Source organism: Nycticebus coucang, chromosome X, assembly GCF_027406575.1.
Source record: "Nycticebus coucang isolate mNycCou1 chromosome X, mNycCou1.pri, whole genome shotgun sequence".
NCBI lineage: Eukaryota > Metazoa > Chordata > Mammalia > Primates > Lorisidae > Nycticebus > Nycticebus coucang.
Window position 1 is genome coordinate 165,944,454 of NC_069804.1, and position 18,174 is coordinate 165,962,627.

Sequence of the window (18,174 nt, forward strand, 5' to 3'; positions counted from 1 at the left end):
GGTCAAATTATATCCTTTAAATTTGATTTTTATGTTAGGAAACTCTTGATGTTTTAAAAGTCTTTCATTTTAGCAGGTAGTTAGTTGCCCCACTTAGGTTTAGCATTTAGGTTCTGCCCTACATGTGGGGGCTTTAGTTCCAGTGAAAATTTCATTTTCTAAGTCCTTAAAAGCCATTGTCTTATGGACACCTGCTCAGGGTTTAGGACATCTCTCAATATTTTAGAAACCCCTAGAAGAACATGATTTTAGTGTTCTAAGCTGCTATGAAGTCTGAAGGGTTTCTGTTGAACCAGAGTTTTCCAAAATCCTAGAGATGTAGCTCAAAACCATTATTTCATTACTAGAGCTGCTAATATTTGGGTAAATTATATTGACTATAGAGGATGTCCTCCCAATGTTTGGTGGTGATGTTTCTATATTTTATACATAAAATTGGTCTATATTACAGATAATGCATTCCTAAATAGCATGCATACACCTTTTCTTTAATAATAGATTTTCTTGCAATGTTTGATCACAGTTTTTTCTCTGTCCTCTTTATACTCTGATGCTAATTCATCTGGAATATGTATTTCAAGCAAATACATTTATCTCCAACTAATGACTTTATTTTTTTATTAATTTATTTATTTTTATTGTTAAATCATAACTGTGTACATTAGTGCAATCAAGGGGTACAATGTTCTGGTTTCATATACAGTCTGAAATATTCTCATCAAACTGTTCAACGTAGCCTTCATGGCATTTTCTTAGTTACTGTACGTAGGCATTTGTATTCTGCATTTAGTAAGTTTTGCCTGTACCCATTCTAAGATGCACGGTAGGTGTGGACTCATCCATTACCCTCCCTCCACCATAACCTCCCCCCTCCCTTCCCCTTCCTTGGCCCTTTCCCCATAGTCTTGTGCTATAGTTGGGTTATAGCCTTCATGTGAAAGCTATAATTTAGCTTCATAGTAGGGCTGAGTACATTGGATACTTTTTCTTCCATTCCTGAGATACTTTGCTAAGAAGAATATGTTCCAGCTCCATCCATGTAAACATGAAAGAGGTAAAGTCTCCATCTTTCTTTAAGGCTGCATAATATTCCATGGTGTACATATACCAGAATTTATTAATCCATTCGTGGATGGATGGGCACTTGGGCTTCTTCCATGACTAGCAATTATGAATAGGGCTGCAATAAACATTCTGGTACAAATATCTTTGTTATAATGTGATTTTTGGTCTTCTGGGTGAATCATATACTTTAAATGAGTGAACTGTATGATATGTGAATTATATCTCAGTAAAGCTATCATTTTTTTTTTTAAAGTAGTGAATAGAAAATGTGAAAGTGGACAGCATGGCCAATTCTTTGCAAAAATTTTGCATTGAGAGGGAGCAGCTGGAGGGATATATGGGATCAAAAGAGAATGTTTCTTAAGATAGGAATTATGAGTGTGCTTGTATGTTGATGGCCCTGATGCAACAAGAAGGGAGAAATGAATGATGCAGGAAAGAGAAGAAAGCCCCATAGACATTTCCAATTACCCGCAGGATTGTGCCCCCTAGGGGTTGGCTAGGCTCATAGAATATCCAAATTGTAACATCTCCTAACCACCAAAATCTGCTTCTCTTTTTTTTCTCAATTCTAATATATATATATATTTTTTTTTTTTTTTTTTATTAAATCATAGCTGTGCACATTAATGTGATCATGGGGCACCATACCCTGGTTCCATAGACCGTTTGACACATTTTCATCACACTGGTTAACATAGCCTTCCTGGCATTTTCTTAGTTATTGTGTTAAGACATTTACATTCCACATTTACTAAGTTTCACATATACCCTTGTAAGATGTACCGCAGATGTAATTCCACCAATCTCCCTCCCTCTACCAACCTCCCCCCTCCCTCCCCTCCCTTTTCCCCTTCCCCATATTCTTAGGTTGTAACGGGGTTATAGCTTTCATGTGAAAGCCACAAATTAGTTTCATAGTAGGGCTGAGTACATTGGATACTTTTTCTTCCATTCTTGAGATACTTTACTAAGAAAAATATGTTCCAGCTCCATCCATGTAAACATGAAAGAGGTAAAGTCTCCATCTTTCTTTAAGGCTGCATAATATTCCATGGTGTACATATACTACAATTTATTAATCCATTTGTGGATCGATGGGCACTTGGGCTTTTTCCATGACTTGGCAATTATGAATAGGGCTGCAATAAGCATTCTGGTACAAATATCTTTGTTATGATGTGATTTTTGGTCTTCTGGGTATATGCCTAGTAGAGGAATTATAGGATTGAATGGCAGATCTATTTTTAGATCTCTAAGTGTTCTCCAAACAGTTTCCAAAAGAAATGTATTAATTTGCGTTCCCACCAGCAGTGCAGGTTATGTCTCCGACAGAGGTTTAATAACCAGAATCCAAGAGAACTCAAACATATAAGCAAGAAAATAACAAGTGATCCCATCGCAGGCTGGGCAAGGGACTTGAAGAGAAACTTCTCTGAAGAAGACAGGCGCATGGCCTACAGACATATGAAAAAATGCTCATCATCTTTAATCATCAGAGAAATGCAAATCAAAACTACTTTGAGATATCATCTAACTCCAGTAAGATTAGCCTATCACAAAATCCCAAGACCAGAGATGTTAGCGTGGATGTGGAGAAAAGGGAATACTTCTACCCTGCTGGTGGGAATGCAAAATCTGCTTCTTCTCTCGAATTTTACAATTCAAGAGTCCATCTATGTCCTTAAGAAATCTAGGAATCATCCTAGACTTCTCCTTTCATCACTCCCCTTTCTAAGCTATCACTAAACTTGGTCATTTTTATTTCCTCAGGAGCTTTCAAATCTGTCCCTTTCCTATTCATTCCCACTGACACTACTTTTTTTTCAGATTCCAGTATTTTATTTTTATAACAGTTTTACTGAGATATACATACCATGCAATTGAGTTTACATACCATACAATTCACATATTTAAAGTATATGATTCAAAGGTTTTGGTATATGAAAACCAGACTCTTAGCCTTTAATTTTCTACTTCTAATCCACCTTTTATTCTGCTGCTAGAGTAATCTTTCAGAAACAACCATCAGTCCACCTCAGCCAGTTTGCTTCATTTTTCAGTGTTCTCTCTCTCACATGGCCTATAGCAGAAGTTCTTAGCTTGGTATCTATGGGCCTCCAGTCCCCACTTTCAAAAGAAAACTGTCCCAAAACCTGCTCCCAGTCTTGTTCATTTCACCATCCACCCAGTTGTTCAATCCCCAAACCTGAAAGTCATCTTTATTCTCCTATCTCTCCCACTCCCACATCCAATCCGTTAGTAGGTCCTACTGGCTCTAACTCTAAATTGTGTTCCAAATCCATTGAATTGTACCATTGCCACCTTGGTACAAGCTATCATTTCTCACTGGACTATAGCAATAGCCTCCTAACATGATCTCTCCATTCTCACTCTTGGTGCTCTCAAACCCATTTTCTACCCTGCAGCCACACTCACCTTTCTAAAATATGAACCTGATTTTGATTCTCTTGTTTAAAACCCTGCAGTCGCTCCCCAATGCACTTACAATATAACCTGAGCTTCTTAACTTGGCTTACAAGACTCTCCAAGATAGGACTTCAGGTCTACATCTTCATCTCTAACCTTTCTCCTCTTTACACATTAAATTTCAGTCACAGTGACCTCCTTTCTGTTCCTGGAATGCCTCATGCTTTTTTTCACCTCTAAACATTTGCACACAGATATTGTCTTCTCTCACAACCCTCTTCTCACCCCATCACCCTCATAGCCTGCCTTACTTCTATTCATCCTTTGGGATATTAGGATATTTTTTCTAGGTAGTATTCTCTGATCACCCATATTAAATTAGGACCCCTCTATAGGTTCCCATAAACTCTTGGGCTCTGGCTACCACAATGTACAGCAGATATTTTTGTATCTGTTCAGTTATCTGTCTTCCTCACTAGGGCTTAAGCTCCAAGAGGACAGAATCTAGCTTTTCATTGTTCACAGCTTGTATTAGTTTGCTAGGGCTGCCACAAGAAGGTACCACAGAGTGGGGACTTAACAGGAATTGGTGGTCTCATGGTTCTGGAGTCTATTACTATGTTGTGTATTTTTGTACCAACATGGATATAGTATGTAGCTGTGAAGTCTAGGCTTACAGTGTAACCATCACTTGAGTAGTGTACATTGTACTCATTCAGTAATTTTTCATCCCTCAACCACCCCCCCATCCCACCCTCTCATCTTTCTGGGTCTCCATTGTCTATTATTCCACTTTCTGTGTCCATGTGTACACATTATTTAGCTTCCACTTATAAGTTAGAACATGTTGTATTTGACTTTCTGTTTCTGAGTTGTTTCCCTCAAGATAATGGCCTCCAATTCTATCCATACTTCTGAAAAAAACATGATTTCATTCTTTTCTTGTCTAAGTAATATTCCATGTTGTATATATACCACATGTTTTAAAACCTGAAAAAGACACGATTTCATTCTTTTCTTATGTCTAAGTAATATTCCATGGTGTATACATACCACATGTTTTAAAACCACTTATCTGTTGATGAACTTCCTTTTTTTTTTTTTTTTTTTTGAGATAGAGTCTCAAGCTCTCTCCCTTATAGAGTGCTGCAGTGTCAAGCTCACAGCAACCTCACACTCTGGGGCGTAAGTGATTCTCTTGCCTCAGCCTCCCAAGTAGCTGAGACTACAGGTGCCACCATAATGCCTGGCTAATTTTTTGTTGTTGTTTTTGCAGTTGTCATTGTTGTTTAGTAGGACAGGGCCAGGTTCGAACCTGCCAGCCTTGGTGTATATTGCCCACGCCCTACCCATTGAGTAACAGGCACCAAGCCTGATGAACATCTTTTTATAAGGACATTTGTCTTATCAGATTAGGGCTCAACTTAATGACCTAATTTTAACTTGATTACCTTTTTAAAGATCCTATTTCCATATACGGTCACATTCTAAGATACTGGGAGTTAGGACTTCCACATATCTTTTGGGGGAGGACACAATTTAACACATAACACTGCTCTATCTCCAGCCTAACATAGCACCTAATTCTGAGCTTCCAATACCCCTAATGTCTACCGAATGATGACTGCATGGATGGGTTTTAAAGCTTATATGAAATGGTATGCAGCATTATGGGGGGGTATGCATATGTGTGTGTGCACATACATATGTGCACATGTATTTCTCTGGGGAGAGGGCCCTTAGCATTCATTGGATCCTCAGTAATCCATGACCCCAGAAGTCCTAAGAGCCACTAGCTTATAGTGTAACCACCACATTCTCAGTGTGATGCAGGGCCCCTTCATCATATAGCCCTGCCTTGCTCTGCAGCCTGGCCTCGAAAGCTCGCATACCCTGTCTCCAGTCCCACTGGACTTCCTGTGGCTCCCTTCATGGGCCATTCTCTTGTTCACTCCTGAGCCTTTGCAGATTCTCGTATCACCTCTGTTTAATCCAGGATTAAATTTTGATCACCTGGAAAATTCTTAATCATCTTTAAAAACTCGGCTTCAGGGTTAGCCCCTCCAGGAAAACTTTTCTGACCTCTCTGGAGATAAACGTTTCCATTTCTGAGCACCTATGTTCACAGTCCAACTAAAGCACCTGCTGTAGACAGAGGAGTCTGTTTCTTCCACTGAACACTGAGATCCTGGAAGACGAGGACCAACTCTTACTCACTTTTGCATCCCTAGACTAGACAGGCATCATCAGAGAACAGGCCTTCAAGAGTGAGTGAAAAACAATGAGTAGCTGCCCTGGGGAAGACGGACTCCAACTTAAAGAATAACCTACAACAAAAGTCTTTCTTGATGAGCTAGATAGTGTCCCACCTGTGGAAATTTCACAACCACTCATGATGGGTGATAATCTAGAAAGAGAATGTACACTGGATGGGAGGCTAAGCTAAATCTGGTCCCCGAGGCCTCTTCCAAATCTGAACATCTCTGATTCCATGACAGCCTAACTTTCCGTTTTTCTTCTGACTGGAATTAGGCTTCTGGACTAGAAGGCATGTCACCTTAAAACTCTTGCTGACTAGGCCAGGGTTAGAAAAAGGTACTTTCCAGAAGTTCACCATCCCAGGCAGACTTGCAGTACTTGGCTTTGCCTTCTCAGCACCTCTGATTTCCCATCTGAAAACTGACTAATACTTGCTAATTGTATGTTCTGAGATCCTTTGATGAAAATGCCATAGTCTGTAAGTATCAAGTATTGTTATGAATAATAAAAAAGGGATGAAGTTTCTGTTGCCTACTCCTTGAGTGACATTATAGAAAATGGATGTCTCTTGCCAAACCACAGGGCATATCTGCATTCTACAGAAGAGACTAGTAAAACATATTTAGCCCCTTGATCTTTAGGATTCAACATAAAAATATTTGCTTTTCCAAGACTCTTCTGATTTTAGAAATGCCATAAGGTCTTTGGTGGCACTGTGGGCTGTGCTCAGCAGTGTTCCATCAAAGACAATGAAAGCACACCACAGTGGCTATCTAGTCTAGTGTTCTGTCTACCAGGGTGACTAACCTTTTTCCTTTTCTGCCACACATTGGAAGAAGAGTTGTCTTGGGCCACATATTAAATACACAAAAACTAATGAAAACTGATGAGCAAAAAAAAAAAAAAAACCAACCAAACACACAACAACAAAAACTCCATGGATACTTTTTGCACTATCCTACACCATAGATAAGCAAAAAAAAGTCCTCACCAAATCAGCATGTGAGCCCATGGGCCACAGATTGGACACCCTTGGGAAGCACTCCCCTTTTAGAAATGCTCCTTTCTCCACTCCACCTACATGTTTGAAGGATGACTGCTGTGTTCTTTTAGAACTGTGTTGCCTGGACACAGTGACTGGTAGAGATATGGACATCTGGTCCAAAGTATGCCAATCAAAATCCTTCCAGGGACTTTTAATACTTAGGATTAGAAAGAGTAAGTAGAAATTTCTCTTAGGCAGCAACTCTGGGAGGTATGAGTGCAGAACTTGCCAGGTGACATGTGTCCAACTATGTGGAAGAAGTCTCAGAGAGTGAAACTGACACAAAGAGAGGCTGAGATGGGAGACAGAAAAAAAAGAGGGAGGGAAGAAGGGAGAGAGAATACAGTTATTTGAGTCCTTTGTTCCAGTTGTCCTGCCCTTCCATTGGCTTGGTTACGTGGCCAGTAAGTCTTCTTTTTAGCCTAGGCAAAATTTAAGCTGAGTTTTAGCCACTGGAAACCACAGGAATCCTGACTACTATACACATGTAACATGCTATTAGCTCTAGAAATGAATGAAGAGCCTTATAATCTCCAAGACAGTTTTCTATCAAAGGGACCTTTCTTAAGAATGTGCACGCTTGTTCTTATACCAATGACTTGGGAGAAAAGGAAAGAGAATAAGTTGACATTCTTAAGTACTTGTACATGAAAGGAACTTTACAGATAACCTGGTCAAACCTTCATTGTATAGAAGGGATGACATGCTCTTAAAGTTGCACATAAGTTAGCAAAAATAGCCAGAACTAGATTCCAGCTCTCCTGATTTCTTCTAACTCACTAGTTTTCCACAGGCCCCCAACTGAAGTTCTATAAATGAAATTGCAATGCATTTTAAAAAACACCAAACTTTATTTTCATCATTAAATACACATTAACCCTACTCGTACTCATTCCATCCCTTCAAGTTCATAAACACGTAAAATGTCTAGAATTTCAAGTTCTATATCTGCTAGAGACCTATTATGGCAACCATACTTAAAATTTTAGTGCTACAAACTACAAGCTAGAGTGGAACCTCTATAGTTGATCACCTCCCAACATTACCCACCTCCTTAAGTTGACCCAATTCTCATGGACTGGACATACACCCCATGTGTTCAGTGTATAACAGGCCTACTTTCTTATGTTGACCACCTCTGTATGTTCACCAGTTTGTTACGGTTTCTTGGGCATTCAACTTACAGAGGTTCCACTGTGTTTTGACTCATATCCAGTTCTTGACTTTGGCATGAAGTTTAATAAAAAATCATATCCAGCCTCTTTGCTTTTCATCTTGTAAATCTATGGCTCATTTTGGCCTCTTAAAAATGATGTGACCACAGGAAAACACACACAGTATAAAGCTCATGATAAACAAAAGTAAAGAAAAGATGACTTAGGTATGCAGAGAAACATGATGGAAGTATGAAGAAAAATGAGACAATAATTAGCACAAAAATTAAAGTTATAGTTTCCTACAGAAAAATAAGCAGGAGGTATGATTCTGGAGGAGGACAGACAACTTCTGAGTTGCAGGTGATTTTCTTCCTTTCTTTTATTATTATTATTATTATTATTTTTGCAGTTTTTGGCCGGGGCTGCATTTGAACCCACCACCTCCAGCATATGGGGCTGGCGCCCTACTCCTTGCCACCCCAGGTGATTTTCTATTTCACCCAGGATGCAGAGCAATGGGATCTCAGAGAATTTTCATATTTAACATTAAGCACACATAGGTAGAAAAACTGAACACAAGATTAACTGCTTTATTTATGGTGTCTTGAAAAAATAATCATGTGACCAGCTTTCATTTTGACAATTGTACCCTCAAGACTTGCACAAACTGATGAAATTGTCATTTCTGTGAAATTATCCTGCAACCATTGTGAATACCACACACACTCTCTCTTTCTCTCTCTTTGGAAATTATGAAGTGACTTGTGTCATTGTCAGACCCTTAACTATATCTTCAGAAGGAAATATGTGAAAATAAGATATTGCTTATTATCAATCATTCAGCACTGAGTAGGTACCTAGAACTAGTCTAGTTGTTTGGAGAACAAAAGAAATATAAGGCCCCAAGACAATTAAAAGTATGTGAATATAGATACATTTTGCATCCTAAATATACAGCAGCTTCTTCATGGCAACTTACTCTTGTTATAATGGGAAGCCACCTGGTGGAATGGAAAGAACATGGGCTTTGGAGTCAGGCTATCATGCGTGTGATTATCCACTACTAATTGTACAAACCTAGAGAAGTTACAGCCCATCCCTGGTCCTCACACTCCGCATTTACCTGGTATATAGTAGGTGCCCAATAGATGCTAACTAGTACTAATGAATGACTGATCTATGTTTAAGCCCAGTTGTTCAAGAGAGTATGATAACTCAAGAAAGTTTAGCAGGCCCTTTAGGCAGCCATATGGTGCATGAATTCAGAGAGTGACCTCCCAAGTCTGATAGAACTTGAGTTGAATCCCAGCTGTACCACTTTTAATTCTTGGGTGACCTTGGATAGATTACCAAACTTCTCAAGTCTCAATCTTTTCATCTCTCAAATGGGGATAACAGAACCTATCACATAGAGCTGTTGCATAATTTAATGAGATAATAACTGGAAAAAACCAGCACACTGCCTGGCACAGGCAGTCTTTGCTCACTTGTGAGGTTGTTAGCATCTGTGCTGTAGAGACGTTGTGGTTACTTTATGTATGACTGTCATTGAGGCATCACTTTACTTTCCAGTATCCAAAGGAAAAACTGAGCCACTATTTTCACCCACTTTTGTCATGAGTAACTGAAAATAGCATCGCAAGCAGAGATTTAAGGATTATTCTTAAGAAGCACTTAAAGATAATGCATCAACTGGCAGGAAACCTTTTTATGATTTTTCAGGGCAAGAGAGTTGTGGACCTTCAGCAGTTATTCTTCCAAATACTAATGTACTAAGTAAATTACTGTTTGGGGGACTTCATGGAAAAGGCACTTTGTAAATACATGAAAATGCTTACAATGAAATGAAAAGTCCTCTAGGTACTCTCTAATACATATATTTTATCAACATCCAACTAGTAATGTAGTTCTAAATGGAAGGAATGACAAGGTCAAAAGATTACACCACTTCAAATGCATTTTGTAAACAAAATTACACCAGTTAATTTTTTTACTGCATTAAAGTTTTTAAAGTTAAGTTTCTGAAACTAAATGCATTTAGTTTTGAAATAAAAAGATGGCATTGGAGGCAGGGTTAGGAAGGAAACAAGACAGCCAACATTCATTGACTGTCAATGAGACATGATCTCATTGAAATCACAACGATAGCATGAGGTTAGTGCTTGTGTTATCCCCATTTTACAGAGGAGAAAACCAAAGCCCAGAGAGGTTGAGTAACTTGCCTGAGGGCACACATCAAGTTAGTGATTCAAACATAGAGGTCTATTTAAGTTGAAGCTCCATATTCATTCCAGATACATCCCTTGTGCTGACACTAACAGTCCAAGTGCTCCTGGAAATGTCGTTAAAGCTCAGTTATCTCTTCCATCAGGTTGCTTTTGGCTGCAACTAACACAGTAACTGACTAACACCAGTTTAAATCATAAATACATTAATTTTCTCTCATAATAAAAAGTTTGGAAGGAGGAAGTTCCAAGGAAGGGACCACAGCTCAACCCCCCTGTTCTATCTTTCCGCTCTGCCTCCTGTGGGTAGGCAGTATCTCCCTTGTGGTCCAAAGTGTACTCAGCAGCTCCAAGCATCACCTGACAACTTCCGAAAACAGGGAGTGAGTGGAGAGAAGAGACATTCTCTCTGTATGCCGCTCTCTTTGATCAGAGATGAAAGTGTTTCCCAGAAGTCTTCTGGTACACTTCCTCTTGTTTCCTTGTCCAAAACTAGACCACATGGCCACCTATAAATATGGCAAGAGGAATGGGATAATCATGGTTGTCTTGATCCAGTGATGATTGTGGCTGGGGCCATTGTCCCTGAGAACAAGGGCTTTTGCCTTGAAAGCCTAACACAGTCAGGGTTCTGCTATCAAGGAAGACTTGGAGGCAGGCAGGCCAATGAGCAAATGCCCAACAGTGTCTGGCCCAGGCATCCACTTCCCTATCAACAAACAAACAAGTGCTCTGGGCTACCTCTCAGTGAGATAACAGAGGAAGGCTCTAGTTGCAGTTAAACATCAAACCAAAACAAATTCCTGAGCTACATAAGTAATACCTAACCAGCACAGCACTGTCAACTTGAGTTCCTGAATACCGCTCCTTCTCCATCCCTTAAACTACACTGGCCTTTTTGTAAATTCTTTCTCCTATCAAAATTGCCCTCAACGTGCCTTTTAAACTAATGTTTACAGATGGTGATTCTAGGGGGTGGGCAGGAATAGATAGGTCCTTGTTCTTCCCCATCTCCCTCCTCTGCCTGCGCTACCATTTCACATCTGATTTCAATCAATCTGGATTTCTGAAGCTATCCTGTTCAAAGCTTCTCATAGGAAGAAATAAGATATGGTAGGAATGGTAGTCCACTGAAGTAAGATAGCAGATCCAGAGCAAATTTCTTTTCTATTTGATTTCCAAGGGAATTATATTTGACCCTAAATCTACCACAATCAGAAATTATCTACTACATTTTGCATCATCTTAAAAAAAATCAACAGTTCCCATATTTTCTTGGCAAGTAGCTGTCAGATTTAATCTTCTAAGAGTTTAGTAGCTCAAAACACCCCTAAATAATGGTTTGGGGATCTGTTCCATGGTAGGAATTTTTATTTTTTATCTTGGTTTCAATGTTTTGCCATCAGCTTCTTTCCTTAAGGAGAAAATGTAGAAATTGAATGCTTGTCAAAATATTTCATAACCTTTCTAAAATTGTAGCACTAAGAAAATGGCACCTAAAACTGTTTTTTAAATGTAATTCAGATTCTTGATAACACTACCATTTTATACACATAAAATATTTATTTTGCTGTGTTTATAGGAAATGTTCTGTCCTTTTCCTCTTCTGCACATATTTTTCCAAAAGACTGCTTATGACAGGCCATCTTTACCTCTCCAATGCAGTGATTCAGTCATCATTTCAACCTTTTTCTCTTTTTCCCTTTAAATACTTAATGAATCAGGAAGAGCAATGAGCCACCTGACTCTTTTGTGCAAGTAGCAACTCCAACTATCTCCTCAAGAAAAATGAAAAGAAGACAGAATAATTATCTCGTGAAGCCAGTCAATACTCACTGTTGACTGGGTGCAGTGGCTCACGCCAGTAAACCCAGCAGTCTGGGAGGCCAAAGATTGCTTGAGTTCAGGAGCTTGAGACCAGCCTGAGCAAGGGTGCGACCTTGTCACTACTAAAAATAGAAAGAACTAGGTGGGCATTGAGGTGGGTGCCTGTAGTCCTACCTACTCAGGAGACTGAGGCAAGAGGGTCACTTGAGCCCAAGAGTTTGAGGTTTCTGTGAACTATGATGCCACAGCACTCTACCCAGGGCAACAGAGTGAGATTCTGTCTTAAAAAAAAAAAAAAATCACTGTTGACAGCCCAACTAGAACACTTCACCTCAACTTGTTCTCAACAACCTTGGGAAGAGAAAGGAAAAAAGAAGCATGGTATGTCCTTCCATTTGTTAATGTCTTCTGCTGTTTCTTTTCTTAGGGTTTCATAATTCTCTTTGTAGAGGTCCTTCACCTTTTTTGTCAGGTATATTCCTAGGTATTTCATTTTCTTTGAAGCTACTGTGAAGGGAATTGTGTCTTAATTTAGTTTCTCAACTTGGTTGTTTTTGGCATATTCAAAGGCTACTGATTTGTGGACATTATACCCTGAGATATTACTGTATTTCTTGATCACTTCCAGGAGTCTTGGGTTATTTAATTATAAGATCATATCACCAATAAAGAACGAGAGTTTGACCTCCTCTGCTCCCATTTGGATGCCTTTTATACCCTTCTCTTTCCTGATTGCATTGGCTAGAACTTCCAGAACTATGTTGAATAGTAGCAGCGATAGAGGAAATCCTTTTCTGGTTCCAGGTGCTGGGAGAATTGATACCACATGTAAAAGATGGAAACTAGACCTGCATCTTTCTCCACTTACAAAAATTGAATCAATACAGACAAAAGATTTACATCTAAGGGATGAAACAATAAAAATCACAGAAGAAAGTATGGGAAAAACTCTTGAGGATGTCAACCTAGGGAAGATTTTGTGAAGAAGACTTCTATGGCAATTGCAACAACAGGAAAAATAAACAAATGGGACTTAATTAAACTGAAAAGCTTCTATGTAGCTAAGGACACAACAATCAAAGCAAATAGACAACCTTCAGAATGAGAAAATATAATTGCATGCTACAAATCTGAGAAAGGTTTAATAACTAGGATCTATAGATAACTCAAATTAATCAACAACAACAACAAAAAAAAGCTAACAATCCCATCAGTCCCTGGGCAAGATACATGAACAGAACCTTCCCTGAGGATGACAGACCAATGGCTCACAAACATATGAAAAAATGCTCATTGTCCCTAGTCATCAGAGAAATGCAAATCAAAACCACCCTGAGATGTCACCTAACCTGAATGAGATTAGCCCACATCATAAAGTCCCAAAGTTGCAGATGCTGGTGCAGATGCAGAGAGAGGGAAACAGTTTTGCACTGCTGGTGGGACTGCAAACTAATACAGTCTCTTTGGAAAGAAGTATGGAGAATCCTCAAAAAACTCAAATTAGACCTCCCATTTGACCCTGCAATCCCACTACTAGGCATCTACCCAGAAGAAAAAAACAAATGCTTTTATCATAAAGACATTTGCACTAGATTGTTTATCTCAGGTCAGTTTACAATCACCAAGATGTGGAAACAACCTAAATGTCCACCTACCCAGGAATAGATTAACAAGCTGTGGTATATGTATGCCATGGAATACTATTCAGCCATAAAATGATGGAGATTTTACATCTTTTGTATTAACCTGGATGGAATTGAAACATATTCTTCTCAGTAAAGTGTCAAAAGAATGGAAAAGCAACTATCCAATGTACTCAACAGTATTGTGAAGCCAGTAGAATATCTAATTCACACCCACATAGAAGAAAAACTCATTTCAATTCAAGCTGGAGGGGAGAGAAAGGGGGGATTGGTGTGCTCCCATTTAATGGGCACAATGTATGGGGTATATGGCATACCTTTTGGGTGTGGGACACAACTATAAGAGGGACTTTACCTAACAAATTCAAATATTGTGACCTAGTTGTTTGTACCCTCATATTAACCTGAAATTAAAAAAAAAAAAAAAGGTACTCAGTTCATCAGGACTAATAGCCACCTACCTGGCCTTGATTTTGCCTTCACTTATTCATTTAGTCATTCATTTATAAAGACTAAATGTTCTCTTCCTATGTCCCAGGCACTAACTGTTCTAGGCACTAAGGAAATAGTTAGCAAAGATCCTTGCTCTCAAAGAACTTATACACACCCTGTCTTGGTGAAAATTAACATCCTTCAGTGAAAACACAAAAAGTGAAAGTATGAAAAAACTTTAAAGACACTCCAAAGTGGTTCAAACTCCTCAATGGATAGATGAAATTTCTGGGACCCAGAGGATAGGTCTAACTTATCTGAGGTCATACAACTGGTTCATAGAGCTGGATTGAGATCTCATATCTCCTGAATAATCACTGCTCAAGTTTATTAAGTGCACTGTGTTCTACACATGCAAACTATAAAAATCTCTGGTATTAAATTGAATTTTACTTACAGAAATGAGAATTTCAAAAAGCTCAATCTACATGGTGTCCTGAAAGTTACCCATAGAGTCTTTATACATAGGGAAAAATGGGAAATTATAGCTAAATGTACCTTTATTTAGAAAATATTCATTATAAAATATTTACAAAATAATCATTACTTGTTGGATATCTGTAAAATTTTGCAATGAGTATTTTGTGAATAAAGGTACATTTTGCTACAACTTCCCATTTTCCCTATGTATTGCGATTTTGTGGGTAACTTTTATAACACCCTGTATTATTATCACATTAAATCTCATAATCCCATAAGGTCAATAATATGCCATTTCCAATTAACATATGAGGAAAATGGATCTCAGAGGTTAAGTGATGTGCCTGTTTGACGCCACTGGGTTTTGAACTTGGATCAGTTTGATGCTAGGACCAAAGATGTTAGCCTCTGTGTTATGCTGCCTCCTGAGTCAGTGACTGTTGCCTTCCACTGTGCTGTCTCTCATCCCAGGAATCATACAGTCAAACAGTGATACATTTGAAAGAAAAATCTAGATTTCACAAATTTGGCAGTTTTAATGAAGTCAACTTGATGGACATTTATACATACAACCTGCATCTGAAGTGTCAAAATAATCCTTATGAGATTTCCTATAGATTTCAAAAGCTATTTTGAAAATAATGTCATCTTTATGTTTGAAATAAAATGATGAGAGCAATTAAAGCTCCTTTTAAAATTTGGGTTTAATCTAGAAGAAGGATATTCTAATTGCATGCCTTGTCCTTTCTAACAACTTGATCTTCCTCTTGTATACAGTCACTACAAAAGTTTTGAGACAGACTGTGTTATGGATCATTATTTCACTTCTAAGAAACGCAGTTGACAATGTCCTTTCTGATTCACCTGTGTAAGTTTCAACTTGCTCGGCTTATCAGGGTTGCTGGGAGGGATTCATTTGTTTCTGTTCACGCAGATTTTATGTTTCTTGATTTTTGTGTATCTCAAAACTTTCATAATGACCCATACAGCTCACATCTAATGATATTATTACTATGTTCTCAGGAACCGTGGCTAAGAAAATTTAAAGTCTTTGCTTTTATACTCTTCCCTCTTTATCATTTGCCAATTCCCACTAACTATTCAACTGAGTCTGATAGTGTTACCCTCAACTTCGTCTCTTAAATTCAACATGACATTCCTATTACTACTTCTCAAGTTCATTCATCATCTTTTTGGGGGTGGGGTACCTGGGTGTGAGTCCTCATGATACATCTTTCAAGATGTGATAAAATAGAAGAAAAACTCAACAGCAGTTAGATCCACCTGCAATCCCCCCGCCCCCAAAGCCTATAGGTTTGCTTTACTTTTGGAAGAGACACATTGTAAATTGTGTGAGGAGTGATTAATCCTAGCAGTGTGAATGGAAGAGCAGAAGAGGACGCTGAGGTTCCAGCTGCTCAGAGGTCTCTGTTTACTCAGATATGTGCACAACAAAAACTTGGGGTTTCTTGACGTTTCTCTACCTTTTTGTCTTGTATGCTCAGAACATCAAGGGAGTAGGATCCTCCAACTTGGAATTCTTGAAAGCATAATCTCCATAATACTCTGAACAAATCTAGGATCAACAGAAATTCCAAAATAAAGTTGCCTAAATGGGAGGCTCCTCAATGAAGAATGAATGCTTGGTGGTCTATGGTGGACTATCATGAAAGTTCAAGCAAGGATCAAGGTAATGTTAGGTGGCTTATTCATCAGGCAGTGATATTCTCCCCAAAGGTCTCACCTATGCACTGGATTCCTGGGACTGCCATTAACAAATTACCACAAGCTGGGTGACTTGAAACAACAGAAATTCTTTTACAGTTCCGGAGGCCAGAATTCTGAAATCAAGGTATCAACAGTGTTGGTTCCTTCTGGAGGTGCTTAGGGGGAATCTGTGATATGCCTCTCTTGTAGTTTCTAGTTGTTCCTAGTAACTTTTTGTAATACTTAGCTTGTAGATGTATCACCCCAACCTGCCTTCATTTTTATACAGCCTTCCTCCCTGTGTATGTCTCTATGTCTTTCCGAGACCTTCTTGTTAGGATACCAGTCATCAGATTTAGGGCCCACCCTAATCTAGTATGACTTCATCTTAATCTAACTCAGTGGTTCTCAACCTTCCTAATGCTGAGACCCTTTAATACAGTTCCTCATGTTGTGGTGACCCCCAACCATAAAATTATTTTTGTTGCTACTTTATAACTATAATGTTGCTACTCTTATGAATTGTAATGTAAATATCTGACATACAGGATGTAGTTAGGTGACCCCCGTGAAAGGGTCGTTCAACACCCAAAGGGGTCACGACCCACAGGTTGAGAACTACTGATCTAACTAATTATGTCTAAAATGGCCCTATTTCAAATAGAGTCACATTTTCAGGGGACATGAATTTTGGAGGGATTCTATTAAATCCAGTACACCTATATTAGGATTTAGTATGAGCATAATTATGATGGCCCATAAGGTTGATGTCTGATATGATGCCTAGACTCTTCCTTTGACTTTTTCTTCTTAGAACAAAACCAATAACCATACAAACAAACAAAAAAAAAATTCCTGTTCTGAAGGGAATGTATGCAACAGCAGCGTCCAAATGGAATGCATCTGGTTGCTCTTTGTAAGGTCCCAGTTTCTTGGAAAATACCAAAGTAGGGAATTTGATGACTGCTTCTGATTAGTAGTTTCAATGACTGGAAACTCTTGGCTCCAGATTCTTCCTGGGGCTGACTACTCTCAAGAGGTCTTGGTTTTGCATCCCTCCCCCGCCTTTCTACCAAGCCACATATGAACATACCAACCAGCCTCTAGCAACATCAACCGGGTGATCATCGTAATTTCAAGGAGAATACAGCTCATCTCATCCACTTGGGCAAATGCAAAGCAAGTCACTTTACCAATTATTGCAGAACTTATGTCCATTTTACTCTATGGCCACTGGCAAGGACTGTTGTGAATCCTATAAATTGGAAATCTCTGAAGAGACTACAAATTCCAAGGTTTCCCAAACCTGTGACTCCTCAGAATTCCCAAGGTCAGGTGAAAGGACTTGCTGAGAAAATTGCATGACGTCAAATGAAGCTTTCCAACTGCAGAGCTGAGAAAGAGCAAAGCCTTTGATTTTATCTCATAATTAAAAATCTCCAAAAGATGGCTGGTGTTTCTGGTGAAGTATATTAAGGCTCTTGTCTAGGTGAAGAGGAATAATGAGAAATTAAAATTATATCATGATGGAAGTTTATGCCCGTTCAATGGTCTAGATAGCTTGTTTTCTGTTTCGGATTATCTGTTTTGTCTGCTTCTTGACAATAGAAAAACCTCTCACCTTATGAATCCCAGCGAGAAGACTAAATGACAGAAGATTCTGGTATAGAGGGAAAGTTTATCACTTACTGGTAACTTTCTTAAAAACTAAGCATGTCCAATTGTTTTTTCCAAAATTTATCAATCAGATAAGTTATCACTTCACTTCTCCTGGGGCCAAATAAGAAAAGAACTTACTAGTAATTCCTGGGAAAAGATTTGCACTGACAGATATTCCAAACCTATTTCATGCCTGTCACCAGAGCAGTAATTGGAGTAGCAGTCGTGAATAAATTAGCCAGAGA